At 47.7% G+C, this 25,085-nt stretch overlaps 1 protein-coding gene across 6 annotated transcripts in view; it reads right to left on the bottom strand.

The window, feature by feature from the left end:
* The window catches only part of ST3GAL6 (ST3 beta-galactoside alpha-2,3-sialyltransferase 6), a 139,850-nt gene that overhangs the window by 95,160 nt on the left and 19,605 nt on the right, over nucleotides 1–25,085 (bottom strand). For 2 of the 6 annotated variants that reach the window (XM_066599162.1, XM_066599167.1), the window contains exon 1: nucleotides 20,719–20,835. The exons of 2 other annotated variants lie outside the window; for them this stretch is intronic. The gene's annotated coding sequence lies outside the window, so the exon portion shown is untranslated. Of the gene's footprint in view, nucleotides 1–20,718; nucleotides 20,836–25,085 lie in introns of those variants that run through there. 2 more of the 6 variants (XM_066599163.1, XM_066599164.1) reach the window with 1 other exon arrangement.

Genomic DNA, 25,085 nt, shown 5'->3' with positions numbered 1-25,085 from the left:
ATAATTGACACGCTATGGATTTAAAATCCGCAACGACTGTCAATTTCCGCTTGGTTTTTGTGAGGATTTTTCCTGCAGGGTGTGGACAAGATTTTGAAAATCTGATGCACTTTGTTGCTACTGTGAATGCCGCAGATTTTCTATGCGAAGGGGCGGAACGGAAAATTGGCGATCAACGCACCCCGTGTGGACAGAATAGAAAGGGCTTTACCTCGAGTGCTTCTATAAGTTGCTAAAAAAAATTTGCCACACCCCTTATGGTGCCAGCCGCATGTGAGAGCGCCAGCCGCAGCGCGCCTACGTCACGGCGCCAGCCACAGCGCGCCTACGTCACGGCGCCAGCCACAGCGCGCCTACGTCACGGCGCCAGCCACAGCGCGCCTACGTCACGGCGCCAGCCACAGCGCGCCTACGTCACGGCGCCAGCCACAGCGCGCCTACGTCACGGCGCCAGCCACAGCGCGCCTACGTCACGGCGCCAGCCACAAGCCCAGGGCATTATCATGCAAGTTGATTAGATCGAGCGCTTTATATGAAATTCGCGCAGTTTGAACACATGCAGTGAGCGAACGATCAGCAATAAATCACTGATCAGATCTTTCATGCAGACCATAAGATCACGGCTGGCCCGCCGCTGCATCGTTCAGTCATTCCTCTATGAGCTACTACCCGTTTACTGCGCTAGGAGGTAAACAGGCGGACGACCTCCATTCACGGAGTCATTAGTGCCCCTGTGTATAAGCATATCATCGCTGGGACAGTCATCCTGTGTAGAAGGAAATTTGTGGAAACACAACTTTTTCATTTCAGGATTACAGAAGAGTGAAAAGCAGGAACAGGCGACCTGTTGGGGTCCCCGAGGACTAGAGTTTATCCTATATGATGAAGACTGTAAAAAGGTGAAGAACAAAAGCCAGAATTGGTGTTTTTCATTCAGTTGCTTCACAAAAAAAAAACTGCATTTTTTAAAAGTGTTCTTGCTGTGGTGAAGTAGTAACACATAAAAAACCAACATAGATTTGGCATCGCTATAAATCGTATTCACCTGCAGAATAATGGGGTTTTTTTCCACAAAACGCATTTGCGCAGCGAACACAACCCATTGTTTTCAATGGGATGGCTCATGAGCTTATTATGCGCGAGCATTTCGTTTGCGCAGAAAAACATGCAGCGTGTTCAGTTTTTGCGCACATCACGCATAATAAACTAATAGAACTTAGCGGCCGATGAAATCAGTGGGAGTATGCTGGGGTGTATTTCTGAGGGCGCAAATAGGCACGAAATAGCGTAATTTCTGGGTCCAGCCCCCATAAAAAAAATTAAGAGAAGTTAAACCGTACATGAAAAAATACAACTGGTCCCAGAAATAACATAGATGTGTCGGAGAAAAAATAAAAACGCTACAGCTCTTAGAACAGGGCGATGCAAAAGACAAAAGTAGGGCGCAGATTAACGTAGCGAGATTGTTTATCCAGCCTCTGTATACTCAGACATTACCGCGTCTCATATAATCTCTAGGAACAATATTTGTACTACACGTAATGGTCCTTTTACACGGGAGGAGCTGTCAGGATGCCGACGCTCGCCCCGCTGATACTCACTGCTGTGCTGTTATACAGGAGCGAATATCATCCTTACCGCGCGGCCGGCAAGGAGGTGGATTGGGCCGAGGAGCGTGCCCACCACCCTATTCTGCCTCCATTCACTATAAGCAGACCATAATAGACCTTTTAGATGACCCGATTCTCGTTTAAAACGAGCCGGCGAGTGACGACGTTGCCACTAACCCGTTGGCTCGGGCAGACTGTTTAAACAGACAGATAGATACATTGTTGGCTCATTCAAACGAGAATCGTTCAGTCTCTGTATAAGTGATGAGAGGGGCTCAACGAGCGCCGTTTAAACCGAATGACAAGCGAACGAGCCAACGATGATTTTTAGTCCAGTATAGAATGAAAAGCGATTAATTGTCATTCGCTGGTTCGCACTTACACTGAATGATTGTCATTCCCTTCCGCTCATTTGAATTATTTCTTGAACGATAATCATTCCATCTAAAAGCCCCTTAAGCAGGTTCGCCCTGGAAACCAGAGTGGGGGACGCCACCTTCCCCGAAAGATTCAAATTTAGTTAAAACTCCTTTTACATTACCCATTATTCTTAAAGGGGTCATCCGGTTGTAAACTTTCAATAGCCCTTCCTCAGGACTGGTGATCAGCGGGGATCCAGCTGATCAGCTGTACTCCGGGCTGGTGTGATCACGCACCGAGCTGATTTATGTAGAAAGCTGACAGCTCCGTTCTCGTTGCAGTGGCCATGTTTGGTAGAACATTCACTTCAAAGAGAAATTTACCTGAAGTACCATCCCTCGCCCCTTTAACCGTCCCACTTGTCTTCACTTGGTCCAGAAACACTATCCCTGGTTTTCCTCAGAAGGGAACATCCCTTCGGCCTGAAAACCTTCTGGGATTCCTCGTAAGGCTTTATTTACACAAGCGAGTGTGATATCCCTCCGAAAAAAGTCAGCGCAATATCACACTCATAAACGTATGATTTTTCAGCGATTGCGATGCGTTTCGGCTTTAGGAACACATTGTATCGCTTAACATGTGACTTTTATGCACATTTTTTGCATATGTGTGGAAACAAACGAATCGCTGTTGCAAAGGAGAAAAACAAACCTATAGTACCCGCAGGGGAGTGCAATGCAATTTTTACACACACCCATAGAAAATAATGGGCGATGCTTGAGCAAGAATTGGCCAAAAACAGGGTATCTTGTGATTTTTCTGTCGCGGACAGGAGAAAAATCGCCCATGTGTATAGACCCATAGAAAATAATGGGTGCGTTACTCATGCGCGTTCTGGCCATATCGTAGTGGAGGTGATGTCAAGGAAGAAATATAGCAAAAGTTGCAAAAGATCCCCTTATTTAGTCCCACAGTTTGCCCCCAACCCATAATTTGCTGGGTGTACCATAGCCCGTCCCCACACCCGTACCCCTTAGCATGGTTTCCAGGCTCACGCTCTATCAAGTTCATCATCAGCTAGGAAGCACAGACAGAACTCGGATGAGCACTTCTGCCGATTTGTTCTAGCGAGTGGTGGGGGTCTCAGAACCCAGACCTCCACCGATTAACCCTTTGCAATCCACTGTCTGACGTCTTCCTACATACTGATTGAAGCTTGTACAGCCCCAATGTCAGAAGAGGTCCGACAGGGTATTCTTACCGTCTTATTGCCAGCCACTCCACTGTCGGAGCCTCTCTGGCGCACACACACTGGCTTTAGCCAGCAGATGGCACTGTTGTATAACAGCAAAAAAAGAAAGCCTTTTAGGAAACCCTGAAAACAAAATTGGATTGGAAAGGGTTAAGCCTTCTGCCATGTCCTTCTGAGAGCACAGTAACTTTAAGGGGGCCCGTCTGCATTCCTCCTATAATAAGAACTGCGGAGCGGCTTTTCTTAGAACTCCTCGTTGTATCATCGCCCTGTAATTCTTCCTGGGAATGTTCAACAATGGCGTTACTATTCCCTTGGTGTCTGTAAGTTTCTATATTCAGCTAGCTTTTTGTGGGAATGTGTAAAAACTGCTAAAGATCAGAAAAAAATATTTAAAAGGGGTTTGAATGCTGGCCTCCTCCAGCTGCTCCCCATGCAGCGCTGCAGACCTGATGCCCGCCACTCGGAATCCTGTGGCAGGTGGGTGGGTATATGCCATTCATCGGGCACAAGACTACTCAACCAATTCCAGACTTCAGTGGCGGATCTTCCTGAAGCTTGTGAATGGTCACGAACACAACGTACGGCACTGACCGCCCGCCGCTTCTTCTGGGTTCCAAGCGGCGGGCATCGAGGCTCCAGCACTGGACTGGGAGCCACTGGAGAAGATCAGTATTTTTTTTTTTTTTTTTTTATTTACACCATTTAACGCTCGTAATTTTTTTCGTTCTGGAAAAACTCCTTTAAAAGAGTCACATAAGCTGCGACATCTGAATTGTTGGGGAGTTTTATAAGTGCCATTGCAGAGATTATTACCTCGTTGGATTATATGTAGCATACTGGTTTGGCACGTTTATAATGTTGGCACCAAATCTGTATTTGATGTACGTTTCATAATGTTTAGAGATTGTATCTTCATCCTGTATGATTACACTGGAGCAATAAGTGCAGCCTGAGAAGCAATCTGGTAGTCCGATTAACCTCGAATTAAAGTGACAGCCCCATTTTATAGGGTAATGGCACATCGCTATATAATGCCATCACTTTATGATAAGTGAGTGGGGTCCGAGCTCTGAAACCCTCAGCGATCCTGAGAATGAAGCAGCCACAACACTAATGCAGTGCTGCAGCCCCTTCTCAGTCTTTCCCCTGCGCAGCGGTGCTTCCAGTCACCCAACGGTACATGTACTCTCTAAGGCCTCATGTCCACGGCACACATGGATTTTTCATGTGGATTTCCGCAGCGGATGTACCACGAGTCATCATTAAATTGAGTTTTTATTGCTTGCGGGAGAACGCGGATTTCATTTTTTTTTCTTTTACGTACGGATGCACTGCGGATCATCCATGCAGAAAAATCTGCAACCCCACCTCCCAGCCTTTTGCCCACTTCCCTAATTGATTTTAACCTTCAAATCCGCAGTGAATCCGCAAATGTATTTACAGATACACTGCGGATCGTAAGCTCTCACAGAGATAAATGGAGCATGCTGCGATTTATTATCCACGCGTGGCATCTGCAGATGCCCAATGCTTCCCTATTGGTGGCTTAATTCACGGATTCTGAAAATCAAATCCGCCCCTGGATATTGGGACTAAGACCATCACATTATAGACTAAAGCCATGTTGTTCACATCTGTTCAGATCCAGAATAAAATCCCAGAAACACAAAGGCACGCTGCGCTATTTTTTTCCAGGGAATTCCTGGGCGGCATTATAGTGAATGGGGTCCCATCCAACACCATTCACACCTAGCACTTCTGTTTTGTACTAGGATAGAGCCCGGCAAGGAAAACACAGACATGAAAGCGGCCTTATACCTCAGTGATGTTGCCAACGGAGGTGTCAGGCTGCTAATTCGTGCTGGCACATGAATTTACATTAATGAATTTACATAACAAGTCATTCCTGTAAACGGTTTATAGCATAACAGTCGCGGCCACAGTCCTCCTGGCACAACCACCCTCTGAGCGCCCCTGCCATTCCACTACCCGTCTACGGATGCTATTGCCCTCGCTGGCTTCATCCTTCAGCTGCCAGTCCATTAGGATAGGATTCCACGCTGCGGCCGAAGCAAAAGGCCAAAAGCTCTGAGTCAGTGCGGCTTACAAGTGAATTAAATGGTAAAATACTGTTGATAGTTAATGGCCGCTAATAATTAACAGGGAGTTACCACTTCATTAGTCTGTAAGCGCTGGGCCAGAGCTTTTGGCCGCAGCTCCGGTGGGGGTCAGCTGCTGTGCAGGCCCAGACCCTTAGTGTGCTATTAGAAGCAGCATATCTCGCCCCCCTTAGTTACTGCTAAACCACCTCACAATGCCACCGTTTTACCAATATTTCACAAAAAAACGTAGCATTCTGTGATGATTTAACTGTAAAAACTAGCAGAGCGCACCGCCTTCCAATATTAAAGGTGCCGTCTGGAAGATTAATAGATCCATCCAAATATTATTGCAGCCCCTTGACGTAGCACAATCTGACACGGCGTCCCTCAAGACTCAAAAACTACTTTGTGAACGGACTGTTTAGTGACTAAGCACTGTAAATATATCGCTCTTGGTCCTGGGCTTTATACCTGCGCTGTCATAAATTTACGGCACGCAACCGTAACAGTCAGCTAGACATCAAACAATCACATCTACAAGTCGCCCTGAGCGACTAAAAATGGTGTTCAAAAAAGTTCAATCAAGTCTAGCTAAAAAAAAAAAGCACTGTAAAAATTAACAAAAACAAACGCTATTTATCATCAGTTTGCCTTGCAAGAAAATGCATTAAAAGGCGATCAAAAAGTCACATGTACCCCAAAATGGGATGAATGAAAACTACAACTCTTCCCACACACAAAAGACCGAGACCTGACACGGCTCTGTAGGTGGAAAAATGAAGTTATGAGTCTTGAAAACAGCAATGCAAATTCAATTTTTATTTAAAAAGTGTTTTTCATGAGTTAGACCCCCCTCACACAGGCGCTTTTTACCACGATTAGTGTGGCGCTTTCAGCATCGCGCTAATCGTGGCACACATTGTTTTCAAGGGAGCCGCTCACACAGTTGCAGACAGCCGCTCGATCGCGGCACTTTTCGGCACCGCGATTTTTGAGCGATGCACGTTTTATTTTGGGGCATTTTAGTGTCGCCCATTGAAATGAATGGGCAGAGTTTTCAGCAGTGCTTGGTGCCGTGGTTTTGACAGCCCTAAGCGTCCTACCTACACTACGTGAGAAAAAAAAATAGGAATACTCACCTAGCAGGCGCTGTCCGGGTCCCTGCCGGCTTCGGGGGAGCTGTCAGCCTCCGACGTACCATCTCTTTCTGGTAACTGGGTTGAAAAGCCAACCTCCAGCAAGAGATTGCTCTCATTGGCTCTCGAGTGCCGCGCTCATCCAATCAGAGCAAGCACTCAATGAACCAATCACAGCCATTCAATGAATGGCTGTGATTGGCCATAAAAAGTAATACAAATGTTTAAATAATGCAATACTTAATTAGACAAGACTTTTACAGATGCAGAGATCCAAAATAGGCCATCGGGGGGTGAGGGGGGGGGGGTGTTAACAGGAAAAATTAGGGAAATGTGTTATTTTAAAAACTTTTTGATTGGCTGCTGCGGTCAGGTGAAATCTGGTGACATCGTCTTGAACAACAGAGAATGGGGCATGGCCGGCCTAGAAACCTCCACTAGGCAACCAAACAGCACCCCACAATCTCGTCACCTTCCCCCTCTGTCCTGCTGTTTAAATGCCGCGTTCAGCACCAACCATGGCATCTAATTAGTTAAATTACCAGGTTCAGGGTTATCTCCGATCTTGTAGGGTATTTAAAAATGGGCTGTATAAAATAGACAAACCCTTTTTTTATTATTAGTTTGTTACAACCCTCTATTACATATGACATTGACGAATTGCGATATCCTGTGCTCCATGTGACGGTATATTCAAGGCGGTATATTATTAGGAGAATGCATGGAAGACAGGAGAGTCACTCTTATCGGGTTCAGCATCTTATCTTCATCAAGTACAAATTGTCTTTACTCACAGCCGGAGCCGGGCGTGCAAGAGATACCATCAACCAGAGCAAGAGATACAGCAAGAGATACCATCAACCAGAGCAAGAGATACAGCAAGAGATACCATCAACCAGAGCAAGAGATACAGCAAGAGATACCATCAACCAGAGCAAGAGATACCATCAACCAGAGCAAGAGATACAGCAAGAGATACCATCAACCAGAGCAAGAGATACAGCAAGAGATACCATCAACCAGAGCAAGAGATACTCAAGAGATACCATCAACCAGAGCAAGAGCTACAGCAAGAGATACCATCAACCAGAGCAAGAGATACAGCAAGAGATACCATCAACCAGAGCAAGAGATACAGCAAGAGATACCATCCACTGATTGTAAATCGTCTATGCCAACTGTATATTGCAAATTAAAGGCCCACTAAGACACAACAATTATCGCTCAAAAGTTGTCTTTTGATCGATAATCGTTGGGTCATTTACAGCGCAGGATGATCGCTCAGACGTTGAGCGATCACCTTGCGCTCCGAGCAGAGCATGCAGAAGACAAGCGGGGGCCCTTGCCTTCTGCATCCAGCTTATCTCTGCTCAGAGTGCTGCTCAGTGTGGGGTATGGAGAACAGAGCTGGATAAGATAGGGGATAAGTAGTCAATCAGTGGGGGTCATAAGAATGGGGGTCCTGTGTGTCAACCAAATGGATAATGCAGCAGTCATGCATGCACACTGCCGCTCCATTCATTTCTATCGGAGTCCCATAGTTAGCCAAGCGTACTCTGCCATCTCCAGCAGTCCTACTCAAATGTATGGAGTAACAGCATGGCTATGTGAACACTGCGCCATTCATTCAGGGACTTCCCAGACCGAAGTATACCATTTACTACACTTCATGGGTTCATCAAGTTTCCATTGCAGTACCAGAATTTTTGGCAAACTTTGCAAACCGTGATATTCTTGTTAAAAGAACTTTGTATCTTAGGCTCCTCTCATCATGTATACATCTGGTTTCATCATGTATGCAAAAAACTACTAGGGATGGAAACCAGGATGGGACTATAGGCATCAATATGTGAGAAGGAGGCCTCTCTGGTCTGTATTTTACATTGTTCCCATCCCTGTCAGTCTTTAAAACGAAGCGCCGTTCTTATACGCAGTTACAGACTGACAGGGATGGAAACCAAAGAGGTCTCCAACTCATATACTGAACGCCGCAGTGCCTTACAGGATGGAGGCAGAACTGAAAAGAAAGATGGCGTCTGAAAAGCGCGTTAGCTCGGTCTTCTAATTCCTGGAAGGTAAAGCCTCAATGACATCAGACAGTAATGTGGCAATAAACCACATCCCCTCTATGCAGCAATAACTGGAGCTCAAAAAGAAAAAAAAGGAGAAAAAAGATTTAAAAGAGATATTGGAGACTGGAAGTTTTTTCAAGTGCTCACCGATCCTGAGAAACGGGGTTCCCATTTCTCCATTCCTGCTCATTTCCAGGTGGCTTACACCATCTACCGTGGCATCACTGAATGAAGTGCTCGCTGTGCATGCACGGCCACAGCCCCATTAAAATGAATTGAGCGTACGGAAACGACCGAGCGCTGCATGTGTTGCTATCTCCAGCAGTCCCATTGAGAATGAATGCAACGGCACTGCTGCTCCATGCAATCTCCTCCTCACTGTGGGGGCTGCAGCGAGGATGGGAGAAACAGGACCCTCATTCTCAGGGTCCTACTGGTCAGATCCCAACGGGTCTACCAGTTTTTAGCATCCAGTGAATGGGAAAAAACATCCAGTCTCTGGAATACCCCTGTAAGGGTGCTTTCACGTGGGCCTTTTTGTGGCAGCTTTTTACATCGCGGTTAGGAGGAGACGGGGGAGAACTTATATACTTGCAGCAGAACTAAACATGTGAAGTTGCCCTCAAACCTTTGGCTGCTAGTGACATTTATCTGGCGATTGGTGCTCATGTTTTGGTAGTATTCGTATTAAAACATAATTTTAACACATTTTCCTAGCTCTCCTAGTGAGTTTTCCTATGACGGTTCCCTTCGGGCTACAACAGGATGTAAGGCTGCTTTTACATCTGTTATGGGAGCAGGAAAGCGGAATCCCCTGGCCCAACGGATTCGTCTTATAGCGGCGCCGGATAAACCCATTGATTATAATGGGGACCGTTTGGTTTCTGCTCGGCTGTCCGGCATTTTACCAGATGAAAAAGAGCTTTTTCTTCTGATATTCTGCGCCGGATCTGTGATGAAAACTCCGAGCGGATGTTCCAGCGCAGATGTGAAAGGGCCTTACATCAATTACACAATCACCTGTAGCAAGAGCTGTATTGTAACAGTACAGAACATTAAGGAAGCTGTCTAAGGGCCTTCACACTTCCAAGAAAATTGCGTGCTTTTTGAGCGATATATGAGTGAGTAAAAAACGCAGAATCCAATGATTTTCAATGGTTTTATTCCCATTTGCGATGTTTTCACGCATGCGCTTGGGGAAAAAAAATTGCAGCATGTCCAATCTTTCTGCCTTTTTTGGGTGGGATTTTTTATCTCCCATGTTTCGCAATGGACCCTCCTTTTTATCGCACTGCAACGCACAAACTTGCGATTTTTGTGCGATGCGTTTTTAGCATTAGAAACTCCTACTGACCTTCGTGCGATTTTATCGTTCCAGAAAATCGCGGGTGTAAATGATGAAATGCAAGTTTATTCTCAGCAAAAAGGATCGCTGGCGCTCAAAATCGCAGGAAAAAAAAACACTGGGGTTTTGCTGCAATTTTCTCACTGCAAAATCGCGATCGCCAGTGTGAAGGGGCCCTAGGGACGCTTTCACATCTGCGTTAGTTCAAGGTTTCTGTCGGAGGAGAGAAACTGAAATAAAACAGATCCGTTTTTTTCCTCATTGATTTCAATGGGGTTTTTAAAAAATCGTGAGAGGCTTCAGTTTGCCTCCACTCCTTCAGGTTTCTGTTTTTGGAATAGTGCAGTCTGTAGTGTTTTCTGTTTAAAAAAGAAAAAAAGAGGAAACCTGAATAAATGGAAGCCTTTGCATTTTTTTTTGAAACCCCATTGAAATCATTTGGGGAAAAAAATGATGATTTTTTTTGGCTTTATTTCAGTTTCTTTCCTCCAAAAACTGAGCAGAAAGGCAAAAACTCTAACGCAGGTGTGCAAGCAGTCTAATCGGACAGAGAACTCCCCTCACTATAAGGCTCTATTCACACGAGCGTATATCAGCCGCCCTTTTCACGGCCGGCTGATATACGCTACCATCTGATGCACTGGATTCCAATGCATCAGATCAGATGGGCGTATTCCCGCAGCGGAAAAAAACATCCAGCCGGTCAATATGGCACCAGACACTTTTATGCCGGCCAGGAAAGGTAGTCCTGGAACAGGCCGGAATACGGCGGTGGCTGCATAGACTCCTATGGGAGCCTATGACAGCGCCCGGAGAAGGGAGGTGGGCGGGAGTTTTACAACGTGACTGCTAAACTCCCTCCCCCCTTCTTTTGCTGGCTGTTTGGAATGGGAGTGCATGGAAGGGGGCGGAGCTTGTTGCTAAGCTCCTGCACCATCCCCTCCCATTGCTGGCTGCCAAAAAGGGGCGGAGAGGGGGCAGGAGCTTAACACAGTAGATCTCGCCTCCTCCCCTTGCTGAAAGTCGGTGAGGGGGAGGGAAGAGCTAAACCATCTGCCCCTGCTCGATGGCATTGCGGCCTCGGCGAATGTGCGCCAGGCTCGGGCCATCTGAACGGGCACACAAACAGCAGATTTGTGCGCCCTTTTACGCGTTAACTTCGCTGGCGGACGCACGTAAAAACGCCAACACCCGTGTGAATAAGCCCTATAACACAATCCGCTCAGTTAATCCAGCTGTCCACCCAAACCGTAAAGAACAGCTACATATCTGAAGATAAATAAACCTTCCAGATGTAATAAAGACAGCGGAACGACGCCAAAGGGTAATGCAATTTATAAAGCATTCTTCATTTCCTAATACTAACCACAAATAAATGTTTGTTGCTAAAAACATCAGTTCCAAAATATCCCTTCTCTTTCTTAAATGCAGTGAAATTCAAAACAATACAACGAGCGAGAAACGAACCACGCGGGTTATTGGGGGAAGTGGTGAAGGCCCGCCAGCTAACAGGAAACGAACAGGGAGTTTAACCACTTGGACTTTCACAGTTTTGTTACCATCCTTCACTTATATAAGAACTAAAGCCACAAAAGTAACAAGACGAACTGCAGCAGAGGGATCGCTACTTTATAAACAGTGCAGAAAACGTTACTTTGTACCTTCTAGAGTAGCGTTTCGTATCACCATAACACATAATGTACAAGAATATAATCTCCATATTTCAATGCTTGGTCCAAATTATTTCACTAAACACAGCCAAGCTGATCACCCGGTGTGAGCAAAGTCCATGACTTGTTTAACCCCTAAGAGACCGCAATACGACATTTACTGACCTCACCTATAGGATTTAAATCTGCACAATATCCTTTTAAGGCTGACTACTGACAGCCAGGAATGAAGAAACCTCAGATGCTGGTAGGTTAACCCCTTACATGCCACAATCAATAGTAACAGCAACAAGTAAGCAAATGAACGGGAGGGTTTTGGGGGGGCGGAAGAGATGGCTCTATCACCCATTGGCACCCTGCAGTGTGATCGAAGGTACCAATGGGTTCCCACAGCAGCCAGAGGCCTGGCAAAAGCCTCCATGTCTGCCATGTAACACAGTCTATTAGACCTCGCCTTCTGACTGATAGGTTGCTGTCACAGGCTTAGGCTGGATTCAGACGAACGCATATCGGCTGGGTTTTCATGCCGGCCGATATACAGCGTCTCTCTCTGCAGGGGGGGGGGGGGGGGCTGGAAGAGCCAGGAGCAGTGCTCTGAGCTCCCGCCCCCTCTCTGCCTCCTCTCTGCCCCTCTGCACTATTTGCGATGAGGAGAGGCGGGACGGGGGCGGGGCTAATTCGAGGAACTTAGCCCTGCCCCGTCCCGTCTCCTTTCAGCATGCTGCGATTTGCCGTGATTCTCCGCGGTCAGCCTACATGTCAGATAGGCTGACAGCAGAGATCCGTGTGCCGGCTCCTGGTCCCGGGCGGCAGTATCCCGCGATGGATCTCTGCCGCGGGACACCGCAACACCCGTGGATAGGAAGCCTAATAGGACTCCGCTCTCTGGGCACAGACTGACAGTCATCATGTGATAAGACTTGTGCAGAGCTGCAGAGGGAGGTGACAAATTGTCCAATGATGAGAAAGGGGATGTGTCTCCTTGAACCAATGAGGAGACAGGGTGTCTCTCTGACTACCTGCGACATCTGCAGAAATGATTGGTAAACAGTAGTCAAAGATCTAATGGAGCAGAGCTAAAGAGCTTTAAAAACTAAGACAAATACGTAGTAGCTAATCTCGGAGTGCAGCCGCCCAACCCACAAACCGTGTCAAGAACTGACATGACAATCCTTTTATTACACAATGCTCATTTAAAATCCACAATGTATGAATTATGTCCCATTGAATGTAACGGGATGAAGAGACCACAGGAATTCTAACGGTCATTTAGTGCAGAATCTACGCTATTATTCATTCCATTATGTTATCACTGCCAGAACTCAAGAAAATAACCCATTATCTTCAAGGTGTTTATACATAGGGGCTAGTTTTCTCATTGACCTAGAGTCTGAGAGAGATGAATCGCAGCATGTCCTATTTTTGGCACATTCTTGTTCAAGATTCGCCCATTATTTGCTATGGCTGTGTGGAGAAACTTACATCGCACTCCCATGCCATAATAAATCTTTATTTGTAAAGCGCCAACTTATTCCGCAGCGCTTATGCCATGATAATCGTTCCATGTAAAGGGGTCCTTAGGCTACAATTAGATATCTGTACAGCTGGCAGACATTGTGTCAAGAACAGGATATAGTCTGAGCACAGCTGGGCACCTTCTCATATAAGACTATAGGGTAAAGGCCCGTTTACACGAGCCAATGATCGCTCAGAGACAGTTTGAGTGACAGCTTTGAGCGATCATTTTGCATAAACTATTAAGTAGCTACTCAGCTACTTAAGAACAATTAAGTGCGCAAATGAAGCCTTAAAGGGGTTGTCTCGCAAAATCAAGTGTGGTTATACACTTCTGTATGGCCATATTAATGCACTTTGTAATGTACATCGTGCATTAAATATGAGCCATACAGAAGTTATTCACTTACCTGCTCCGTTGCTAGCGTCCCCGTCGCCATGGTTCCGTCTAATTTCGGTGTCTTTTTGCCTTTTTAGACGCGCTTGCGCTGTGCGGTCTTCTCCCTTCGGCTCCGCTCGGCAGCATCGGCGTTTTGGCTCCGCCCCCTTGTACGCGTCATCGCGTAGCTGAGCCCCCGTCACGTGCCGATTCCAGCCAATCAGGAGGCTGGAACCGGCACACGTCATGAAGCGGAGCTACGCGATGACGCGTACAAGGGGGCGGAGCCAAAACGCCGATGCTGCCGAGCGGAGCCGAAGGGAGAAGACCGCACAGCGCAAGCGCGTCTAAAAAGGCAAAAAGACACCGAAATTAGACGGAACCATGGCGACGGGGACGCTAGCAACGGAGCAGGTAAGTGAATAACTTCTGTATGGCTCATATTTAATGCACGATGTATATTACAAAGTGCATTAATATGGCCATACAGAAGTGTATAGACCCACTTGATTTCGCGAGACAACCCCTTTAAGACTCTATCTGTGTTCAGATCCTTTGTTCTACAGGGGAAAACAATGCTATCAGCACTACCCATAGAACTGCTGATAAGGATGAACCACGATTTTTAGTTTGGACTGACAGCATGTTCTATTTTACTGTGTATTACGCACGATAGAGCCATACTGTTCTCTATGGGCACCTAAAAAAAAAACACGTTTTACATACAAAATTATGTATGTGTGGCGCTTATACGCAACGTTGCTAAGCAACAGAGCTTTTTTTAAAAGTCATATTGCGCATGACACTGTGCGTAAGATGCGCTGTCCTGTGCAGTACAAGGTTGCTGCCCCACAAAGCAATGTCTGCACACCCCCAGCTCACACAGTGGTATACACGCAGCGTTTTACGCATACACTCGTGTGAGACGACCCTTAGGCCTCATGTCCACAGCTAAAACACATTTAAAATCCGCAGTGTTTCACCCGCACGCGTGATCCGCGCCCCATAGGGATGCATTGGACATCCGCAGGTAGTTAAATGTGGTTGTTGTTAACCATTTACGACCCTCGACGACCCTATAAGCGAGCTCTCTCCATGTTTTTCGGTTCTGCACTGCTTCTTTTAGTTGTGCAATATCCATGCCAGTATCAGCCATCAGGCCTGGTGACCCTCAACAAAAAGTTCAAGGCCATAAAACTTTCACATTCTTATCAGTTGACTAATTATATTATTTACTCATCCTGTTCTGCTATTGTTTTAAGTGCAAATTAATCACACCATGTCTGTGCACTTTTTTTTATATATGTGTGTGTATATATTTCTTTGGATCTATTCTATCAAGGGTGAACGCACACGGGCGGATTTAAATTGCGGAATCCAGAACGGGCCTCTGCCTTCGGATTCCGCAGCGAATACCGCCCATAGCATGCTATGCAGAAGTGATTCTTCATGCACACGAGCGGATGAAAAAATCGCAGCACGCTCCAACTTGCTGCGGTGTCCGCACAGACGGCTTCCATTGGGAAAAGCTGCAGTTTAAAGATAAATCTGCCTGTGCATGTCCGTTGGCGAGCCATGCGGAACATCCGCAGTACAGAAAGCAGGTCGCGCGGGCGCCGCTGCTGCCAGGTCCACATTCTGCATGAGGAATCTGGCTCCACCGTGTGCATGCGGCCGTAGCCTGAGGAAAAAGTTATCAAATCTACAAGGGTGAATGCCAACAAACTGATTTCTACCACGTTTCCCGCGGCATGAATTCCGCGACTATTAGGTGCTATTGAACCGAATAGTTTTCTGCCTGCCAATGCTCACATGCAGAATTCTGCCACGGATTTCCGCAGCGAGAAATAAATCGCGGCATGTTCTATTTGCCACGAATTTTAGCCGCCAGAGGTCTCCATTATTATAGCATTAATAGAGACCGTGGAAATCCGTGATCACTCGCAGGCACTTCTTTGTTTAGTATCTCTGTACTCCCATGGCGTAAATCCGCGGGCATATCACGCGGCGCTGGTGGGCATGAGCCCTAAGAATGCTGTGTTTCTCTTATTGATAAGAGTCACATTTTGCTCTACTGGCCAACACCATGCCAAACGGTTTCCTTTTTTGTCCTGCATGGAACGAATAAGGCCCCCTGCCCACAGGCGGAAATTCTGCGGCGGGATTTCCCGCAGAATTTCCGCCCGTGGAAGCTGCCATAGAATTGCATTAAAAAACGCAATCCTATGCAGATGGCCGCGATTTGTCTGCGTGAAATCACACGCGGAAAACAAATCGCGGCATTCTCTATTTCTGTGCAGGTCTCGCAGAGGCCCGCACAGAAGTGTCACTCCCAGGCGGCCCGCACCGCTCTGCGCATGTGCAAGCGATGTCCAAGGTACAGTACATACATTAAAACAGAGGCAACTCCTCAACAAAAGTGCAACTCTTCTCAGATGAATAAACTTCAGCAGCCGAAGTGAGGACAAGGCTCTGATCACAGGGTGTTGGTGCTATGCAGAGTATTCCGATACATCTCCAGCATACGCCACTGTAAGGCCATACAGCAACATACATTAGCCACTGGCCGCATTCTAAAACAAGAGCTGTATACTGCGCAGACCCGGTTTATGCAGTCGCATTAAGTCTTTCCTATACAGTAAAGAAAAATGTTTTAAAAGAGTAAAAGCATGCTGGCCAAACAGACTAAAAAAAACACCATTTTAGTCTCGATTGGGTGAACAGGAGCTTATGGCTATGCAAAAGGCACAAGTCAAATGACTTCCCCTGACGCAAATGAGCACAGCCTTAATATGTGTGAATGTACCTTCATAAAACCCCTAATGGCAGCTGGCTAAAGGCCCATTTACACAAACCTTAAAGTGAATGAGCAGACGCTCATTCATCAACTGAGGTGCTCATGTATGAAGGCATACGGTACACCAGGGGTGCGCACATGTAGTTGCCATGTCAGGGTGAACAGTGACACATGGCACAGCAAAAGGAAAAGACAAGTACTGAGGGTGCACTGTGTAGTCATGTCTGGTCCCCTATATATTAGGACAAGTACTAAGGGTGCACTGTGTAGCCATGTCTGGGTCCCCTATATATTAGGACAAGTACTAAGGGTGCACTGTGTAGCCATGTCTGGGTCCCTATATTAGGACAAGTTCTAAGGGTGCACTGTGTAGCCCTGTCTGGTCCCCTATATATTAGGACAAGTACTAAGGGTGCACTGTGTAGCCATGTCTGGGTCCCTATATATTAGGACAAGTACTAAGGGTGCCCTGTGTAGTCATGTCTGGGTCCCTATATTAGGACAAGTTCTAAGGGTGCACTGTGTAGCCCTGTCTGGTCCCCTATATATTAGGACAAGTACTAAGGGTGCACTGTGTAGCCATGTCTGGGTCCCTATATATTAGGACAAGTACTAAGGGTGCACTGTGTAGCCCTGTCTGGTCCCCTATATATTAGGACAAGTACTAAGGGTGCCCTGTGTAGCCATGTCTGGTCCCCTATATATTAGGACGAGTACTAAGGGTGCACTGTGTAGTCATGTCTGGGTCCCTTATATATTAGGACAAGTACTAAGGGTGCACTGTGTAGTCATGTCTGGGTCCCCTATATATTAGGACAAGTACTAAGGGTGCACTGTGTAGTCATGTCTGGGTCCCCTATATATTAGGACAAGTACTAAGGGTGCACTGTGTAGTCATGTCTGGGTCCCCTATATATTAGGACAAGTACTAAGGGTGCACTGTGTAGTCATGTCTGGGTCCCCTATATATTAGGACAAGTACTAAGGGTGCACTGTGTAGTCATGTCTGGGTCCCCTATATACTAGGACAAGTACTAAGGGAGCACTGTGTAGCCATGTCTGGGTCCCTATATATTAGGACAAGTACTAAGGGTGCCCTGTGTAGCCATGTCTGGGTCCCCTATATATTAGGACAAGTACTAAGGGTGCCCTGTGTAACCCTGTCTGGGTCCCCTATATATTAGGACAAGTGCTAAAGGTGCACAGTGTAGTCTTGTCTGGGTCCCCTATATATTAGGACAAGTACTTAGGGTACCCTGTGTAGCCATGTCTGGGTCCCTATATATTAGGACAAGTACTAAGGGTGCACTGTGTAGCCATGTCTGGGTCCCTATATATTAGGACAAGTACTAAGGGTGCACTGTGTAGCCATGTCTGGGTCCCTATATATTAGTACAAGTACTAAAGGTGCACTGTGTACGCATGTCTGGGTCCCTATATATTAGGACAAGTACTAAAGGTGCACTGTGTAGTCATGTCTGTGTCCCTATATATTAGGACAAGTACTAAGGGTGCCCTGTGTAGTCTTGTCTGGGTCTCCCATATATTAGGACAAGTAATATGGGTGCACTGTGTAGCCAAGTCTGGGTCCCCTATATATTAGTACAAGTACTAAGGGTGCACTGTGTAGTCATGTCTGGGTCACCTATATGCTAGGACGAGTACTAAGGGTACCCTGTGTAGCCATGTCTGCTCCCCTATATATTAGTACAAGTACTAAGGGTGTACTGTGTAATCATGTCTGGGTCCCCTATATATTAGGATAAGTACTAAGGGTGTACTGTGTAATCATGTCTGGGTCCCCTATATATTAGTACAAGTACTAAGGGTGCCCTGTGTAGCCATGTCTGGGTCCCCTATATATTAGTACAAGTACTGAGGGTGCCCTGTGTAGCCATGTCTGGGTCCCCTATATATTAGGACAAGTACTAAGGGTGCCCTGTGTAGCCATGTCTGGGTCCCCTATATATTAGTACAAGTACTAAGGGTGCCCTGTGTAGCCATGTCTGGGTCCCCTATATATTAGTACAAGTACTAAGGGTGCCCTGTGTAGTCATGTCTGGGTCCCCTATATATTAGTACAAGTACTAAGGGTGCCCTGTGTAGCCATGTCTGGGTCCCTATATATTAGTACAAGTACTAAGGGTGCACTGTGTAGCCATGTCTGGGCCCCTATATATTAGTACAAGTACTAAGGGTGCCCTGTGTAGCCATGTCTGGGTCCCCTATATATTAGGACAAGTACTAAGGGTGCCCTGTGTAGCCATGCCTGGGTCCCCTATATATTAGTACAAGTACTAAGGGTGCCCTGTGTAACCATGTCTGGGCCCCCTATATATTAGGACAAGTACTAAGGGTGCCCTGTGTAGCCATGTCTGGGTCCCTATATATTAGTACAAGTACTAAGGGTGCACTGTGTAGTCATGTCTGGCCCCCTATATATTAGTACAAGTACTAAGGGTGCACTGTGTAGTCATGTCTGGTCTCCTATATATTAGGACAAGTACTAAGGGTGCACTGTGTAGTCATGTCTGGCCCCCTATATATTAGTACAAGTACTAAGGGTGCACTGTGTAGCCATGTCTGGGCCCCTATATATTAGTACAAGTACTAAGGGTGTACTGTGCAGCCATGTCCACGTCCCCTACATATTTGGAGATTAAAGTCTCTTGACCCATTTGGCACTCCAGAAATGAGTTAGAGGCGTTGTATATACATGCAGCTCTCTCTATTGTAGTATATAGGACTCATAAAATGCCTGGTTATTCCATTGTCCTCCTCTCTGGAGTGCAGTTTGGAGGCAAAGGTGACCCCATTCTCCAAATAGGTGGAGTCCTGTAAGTGGAACTTACTTTAATTTATTATGGCATATACTGAAGATATGCCATAGATGTCTCGGCCGGGAATACCCTTGTGGCCCTTGGAAGTGCTTCAAAATGGCAATGTGGCTCCCAGACCACAGAAAGTTGTACCCCCCTGGGGTTCGCTATCCTGGCTACAAAGACACCCTTTTGATCTCCACAAGGTGAATACAAACATATGGCTCCGGCCACAGCAAACATGCTATATGTTCCACAGACGCAACACAGGCATTAGGGGGGCATTCCCCACAGGCATTAGGGGGGGCATTCCCCACAGGCATTAGGGGGGGCATTCCCCACAGGCATTAGGGGGGGCATTCCCCACAGGCATTAGGCGGGCATTCCCACAGCCATTAGGCGGGCATTCCCACAGGCTTCGGGTCTCAGTCGCGCAATAACGCAGCCTATATAAGCTAATGCGTGTTTTTGTGCAGCGCATTTACGCGCTCCATATTCTTAATACGGTGTTTCAGCACGTTTTTTTAAGGAGCCCGAAATGCGCTAAGAAAATACGCAAATATGAATGAACCCATTGCAATCAAAGGAATTACACGTGCAAAAAAAAAGTGCACGTAAATTCGCAGCTCACCTACGCTCGGGCAGACGCGCCCTTAGACTTGCGCCGATCTGCAGCCGACGTAACGCTGCAAATCAGTATCGGAAAGTCGCCCTCCAAACCGGCATTTGGTGCAGATTTTATCACATATTTCACCCCTCGTTGAGAAGAGGTGGATTTTACCACGGAAACGGCGATAAAACTAACATGTTGCGGAATTCAATTCAGCAATTTTCGCACAGATTTTGTGCGGATTATTTCCGCAATGGTTGACAAGATTTTCAAAACCTCATCTAGGTTGCTGCTACTACTGTAAATACCGCGGCGAATCCGCGCCCGTCTTGAACTCGCTTTTAAGGACTGCTTTCGACAAGGCGGCGATCGTCCAAATAACCGTTTGAAAGCGCGACTGCAAACAACAAAGCGATAAATCAGTCGCTAGACTAAAATAAATAAACTTGGTCGCCGTTCGATCAAAAGCCGCCCGGTGTAAAGTTGCACTCGCGTCCGAACGGCTTTCAGAAAACGAATTTGTATGCAGACCCTACGGAGCGCAAGACAAAGCCACGGATCCGTTCCCATGGCGCTGGCGGCCCTTATCCCGTCCCCGAGGACAAGACGCAGATGTACACAAACAAAAAAAGCGGACGTGATGGAGGCTCGCACAACGAATGGATTCCAGACCAGGCGAAGAAATATTATTACCTCACAGCAACCCAAAAAATGACCTCAGAACCCCAAAGTGACGCCTGAAGTCCCTGAAGAAGGACCTTGAAGGAGCAGCGCAGCTCCTCAGCATGAGGCTCCGGAGAAGTTGTGACACAGGATGCCATGCCCAGCTCGTCCCCGGGGCCCAGCACAGGCACAAAGATGGAAACCAAGGGCCCCCTGCAAACAATAGAGCCCAGACCTTCACCCAAGAGCTGCCCGGACGGGGCTGAGACGGTCGCCATATCGCGGGAGGCTCACAACTCCCTCAGGGCTGCACATTAACCCTCGCGCTGCTGCAGGGCGGCTCGGCGGGGTGACGGGGGGCTCTCGGCCCTTGCTGTGTACTTACCGGCTCTGCAGGCGGCCGTGGACAGCGGGCACTATCCGCTAGCAGCACGCTGAGGAGGACTGAGCCGCTGAGTGCGGAGACTGCACGTCGGGACGGAGGGAGGAGGCGCCTGGGTGGGGGGCAGGCTGAGACATGGTGGTGCTGCTGGGGAAGACGATGTCACAGGGCAGAGGAGTGTGACAGGAACTACACACAAAGGGGGGATTTCCTGTGCTAGGAAGCCGGAGGGAAGCCTCCATGGGGTGAGAGGTCTGCACTGACGGCCATGAGGTGATGGCCACCTGTGGGGCCAGGCTGGGTGAGGGCTGTAGTAGTGGGGTGTTGGGAGGATTTGGGGGGATCTGAGGTGGCTTGGGCAGTTCTGGGGTGGCTTTAGTGCTGTTGAGGCGCCGTGAGGTGGCTGGGGCATTTAGGGTGGCTTTGGATGTTCTGAGGTGGCATGAGGTGACTTTGGTGCTTCTGAGGTGGCTGGTACATTTGAGGTGGCTTGGGCACTTCTGAGGTGGCATGAGGTGGCTTGGGCACTTCTAAGGTGGCATGAGGTGACTTTAGTGCTTCTGAGGTGGCTGGTACATTTGAGGTGGCTTGAGCACTTCTGAGGTGGCATAAGGTGACTTTAGTGCTTCTGAGGCGCCGTGAGGTGGTTTTGTCACATCTGAGGTAACTTTTATGCTTTTGAGGTAGCTATAGCACTTCTGAGGTGGCATAAGGTGACTTTAGTGCTTCTGAGGTGGTTGGTACATTTGAGGTGGCTTGGGCACTTCTGAGGTGGCATAAGGTGACTTTAGTGCTTTTGAGGTGGCTTTGGCAGTTCTGAGGTGGCATGAGGCGACTTTAGTGCTTCTGAGGCGCCGTGAGGTGGCTTTGTCACTTCTGAGGTAACTTTTATGCTTTTGAGGTAGCTATGGCACTTCTGAGGTGGCATAAGGTGACTTTAGTGCTTTTGAGGTGGCTTGAGCAGTTCTGGGGTGACGTTAGTGCCTTTGAGACACCATGAGGTGACTGGCACATTTGAGTTGGCTTTGGCAGTTCTGAGGTGGCATGAGGCGACTTTAGTGCTTCTGAGGTGGCTTTGTCACATCTGAGGTAACTTTTACGCCTTTGAGGTAGCTATGGCAGTTCTGAGGCGGCGCGATGTGACTTTGATGAATTTGAGGTAGTTTTATTACATTCGAGGTCACTTTTACGCCTTTGGTGCTTCTGAGGCGGCTCTGTGTCTTTTGGGATGGCTTTAGCGCTTTGAGGCCACGTGAGGTGATTTTAACATAGAATGTTAGGCCGAACAAAGACCTTTACCCCCAATGTTGATCCAGAAGAAGGCAAAAAAACAACAATGAAGTAGAAGCCAATTTTCCCCATTTATGGCCCCCAACACATGCGTTGTAGAAAATGCCGCGCCTCGTTTTCGTTTGCGACTGACGCAGTTTTTTCGCGCTTCTCATCATTGATTGAGGAGCGCTACACACGCAACAATAGAACAGACCGCTTGAAAATTGTGGCGCTGAAAAGCACTGCGATCGAGCGGCTCCCATTAAAAACAATGGGGGCGTTATACCGCGATTAGCGCAGTAAAAAGCGCCTGTGTGAGGGAGGCCTAAGGGCAAAAAATTCCTTCCCGACTCCAATCTGGGAATCGGAATAATCCCCGATCACCGACCCTTCTGATGTAATCAGCGATATAACGTAATATTGTATCGTCTTAGGCCCGCAGCTGGCGTCCACATTTAAATCTACTGTGGATGGACCCGGCGGCTCGCTGTCAGACATGCGCTGTACAGGTTTTCCTTTTTGAATCTTTTTTTTCCTACACCATCGCGGGTATTCATGATCTATCCACAATGTCAATTGTTTTCATGTTTGAATGTATGCAGATTACCGTGGATCATCCGTGCGGGTGACAATCGCGGAATCAATAATTCAAACCCAGCTGTGTAAGACCGCTTAAGTAAGCTCGCCATCACCACGTCCTCAGGCAGAGAGTTCCATAGTCTCACTGCTCTTACAGTAAAGAACCCTCTTCTATGTTGCGTAGAAACCTTCTTTCCTCTAGACCAGCATTATCCAAACTAGGCTCCACGAGAGCTTCTCAGGGGCTCCGACCGAGGGTCTAGGTCCCTGCTCTACTCACTGATGTAGCAGTGTCCGGACATTACTACTGGGGACAGCAATAGGGGAGAGCCCATTACCATCGGGGGACAGCAATAGGGGGGAACCCATTACTACCAAGGGATAGCAATAGGAAGAAGCCCATTAGTACCGAGGGACAGCAGTAGGGGGAGCCCATTACTACTGAGGGACAGCAATAGGAGGGAGCCCATTACTACTGAAGGACAGCAATAGGGGGGAGCCCATTACTACCGTGGGCCAGCAATAAGGGGGAACCTATTGCTACCGCGGGCCAGCAATAAGGGAGAGCCCATTGCTACCGCGGGCCAGCAATAAGGGAGAGCCCATTGCTACCGCGGGCCAGCAATAAGGGAGAGCCCATTGCTACCGCGGGCCAGCAATAAGGGAGAGCCCATTGCTACCGCGGGCCAGCAATAAGGGAGAGCCCATTGCTACCGCGGGCCAGCAATAAGGGGGAGCCCATTACTACCGCGGTCCAGCAATAAGGGGGAGCCCATTGCTACCGCGGTCCAGCAATAAGGGGGAGCCCATTGCTACCGCGGGCCAGCAATAGGGGGGAGCCCATTGCTACCGCGGGCCAGCAATAGGGGGGAGCCCATTGCTACCGCGGGACACTAATAGGGGGGAGCCCATTACTTCCGAGGGCCAGCAATAGGGGGGAGCTCATTACTACCAGGGGACAGCAATAGGGGGTAGCCCATTACCATTGGTGTTACTATAGAGACAAGGAAAGAAGGGTATCGAGAGCACAACCTTAGGGTGCATTCAGACGACCGTATATCGGCCGGGTATTCACGCCGGCCGATATACGGCGTCTCTCTGCACGGGGAGGAGGCTGGAAGATCCGGGAGCAGTGCTCTGAGCTCCCACCTCCTCTCTGCCTCCTCTCCACCCCCCTGCAGTATTTTCAATGAGGAGAGGCGGGGCGGGGGTGGAGCTAGCTCCTGGAACTTAGCCCCGCCCCATCCCACCTCCTCTCATTGCAAATAGTGCAGAGGGGGCGGGAGCTCGATGCACTGCTCCCGACTCTTCCAGCCTCCTGCCCCTGCAGAGAGAGACGCCGTATATCGGCCGGCGTGTATACCCAGATGATATGCGGTCGTCTGAATGCACCCTTATACTGTATTCAGTAGGATGCAAGTATGCAGGTCACTTATTCGGATTTGATCCATAGGTGTAACTATAGAGGGTGCGGTCACGCCCAGGTGCAATAGAGGGCCCATAAAGTCTCTTTTTCCAATATTGCTAATCAATACTATCAATGAAGCTTTGTGGTTGGGGGCCCAGTTCCAGACTTTACACTGGGGCCCAGCAGCCTCAAGTTACACCTCTGCCCATTACTACTGGGAGAAGAACAATAGGGGGGATCCCATTACTACTGGGTGCGCAATAGGGGTCACCTATTACTACTGGGTCCGCAATAGGGGTCACCTATTACTACTGGGTCCGCAATAGGGGTCACCTATTACTACTCGAGCGGGTCACTTGGTCACAAAATGCGGTGGATTTGCTGCAGAATTCACGGTAGCTGTAGACGCAAAGTGGATGAGATTTTGAAAATCCCATCCACACGCTGTGGGCAAAATCTGCACAAAATCCGTGCGAATATTGAGGTGTTGCGGGATTTAATTCCACAGCATGTTAATTATAAATATAGTGTATATCAATAGCCCATCCAGTGCTCCCGTGTTACTCCCTGTTTTCTCTTTTAAATGGCCCTGTCCTTTTTTTTTTTTTAATGATGGAGGTAAAAATCATATGTTGTGGTAAGCCACGCCCCTAACCCCTCCCTTGACCACACCCTCTGCCCCGCTTTGGGGTTCCACGAGAAAATTTCGCTTCAAAAAGGGCTCCATTGCTGAAAAAGTTTGGGAACCACTGCTCTAGACGTAGAGGGCGCCCCCTTGTCACAGTCCTGGATATAAACAGATGATGGGAGGGATCTCTATATTGCCCCTGGTATATTTATACATAGTTATTAGGTCGCCCCTCAGCCATCTCTTTTTCTAAATTAAACAACCCCAATTTTGATAACCTCTCTGGGTATTGTAGTCCACCCATTCCATTTATGACTTCAGTTGCCACCTTTGTACCCGCTCAAGCTCTTATATGTCCTTCTTGAGTACCGGTGCCCAAAACTGTCCACAATATCCCATGTGTGGTCTGACCGTGACTTGAAGAGGAAGAACAATGTTCTCGTCATATGTCCATAGACCTCTTTCAAATACACTTGTGTGAGC

The sequence above is a fragment of the Eleutherodactylus coqui genome, chromosome 4 (genome assembly GCF_035609145.1).
Source record: "Eleutherodactylus coqui strain aEleCoq1 chromosome 4, aEleCoq1.hap1, whole genome shotgun sequence".
In the NCBI taxonomy this organism is placed as follows: domain Eukaryota; kingdom Metazoa; phylum Chordata; class Amphibia; order Anura; family Eleutherodactylidae; genus Eleutherodactylus; species Eleutherodactylus coqui.
Note: the sequence above shows the minus strand (reverse complement) of the source record. Positions and strands in the feature narration are given on the sequence as shown.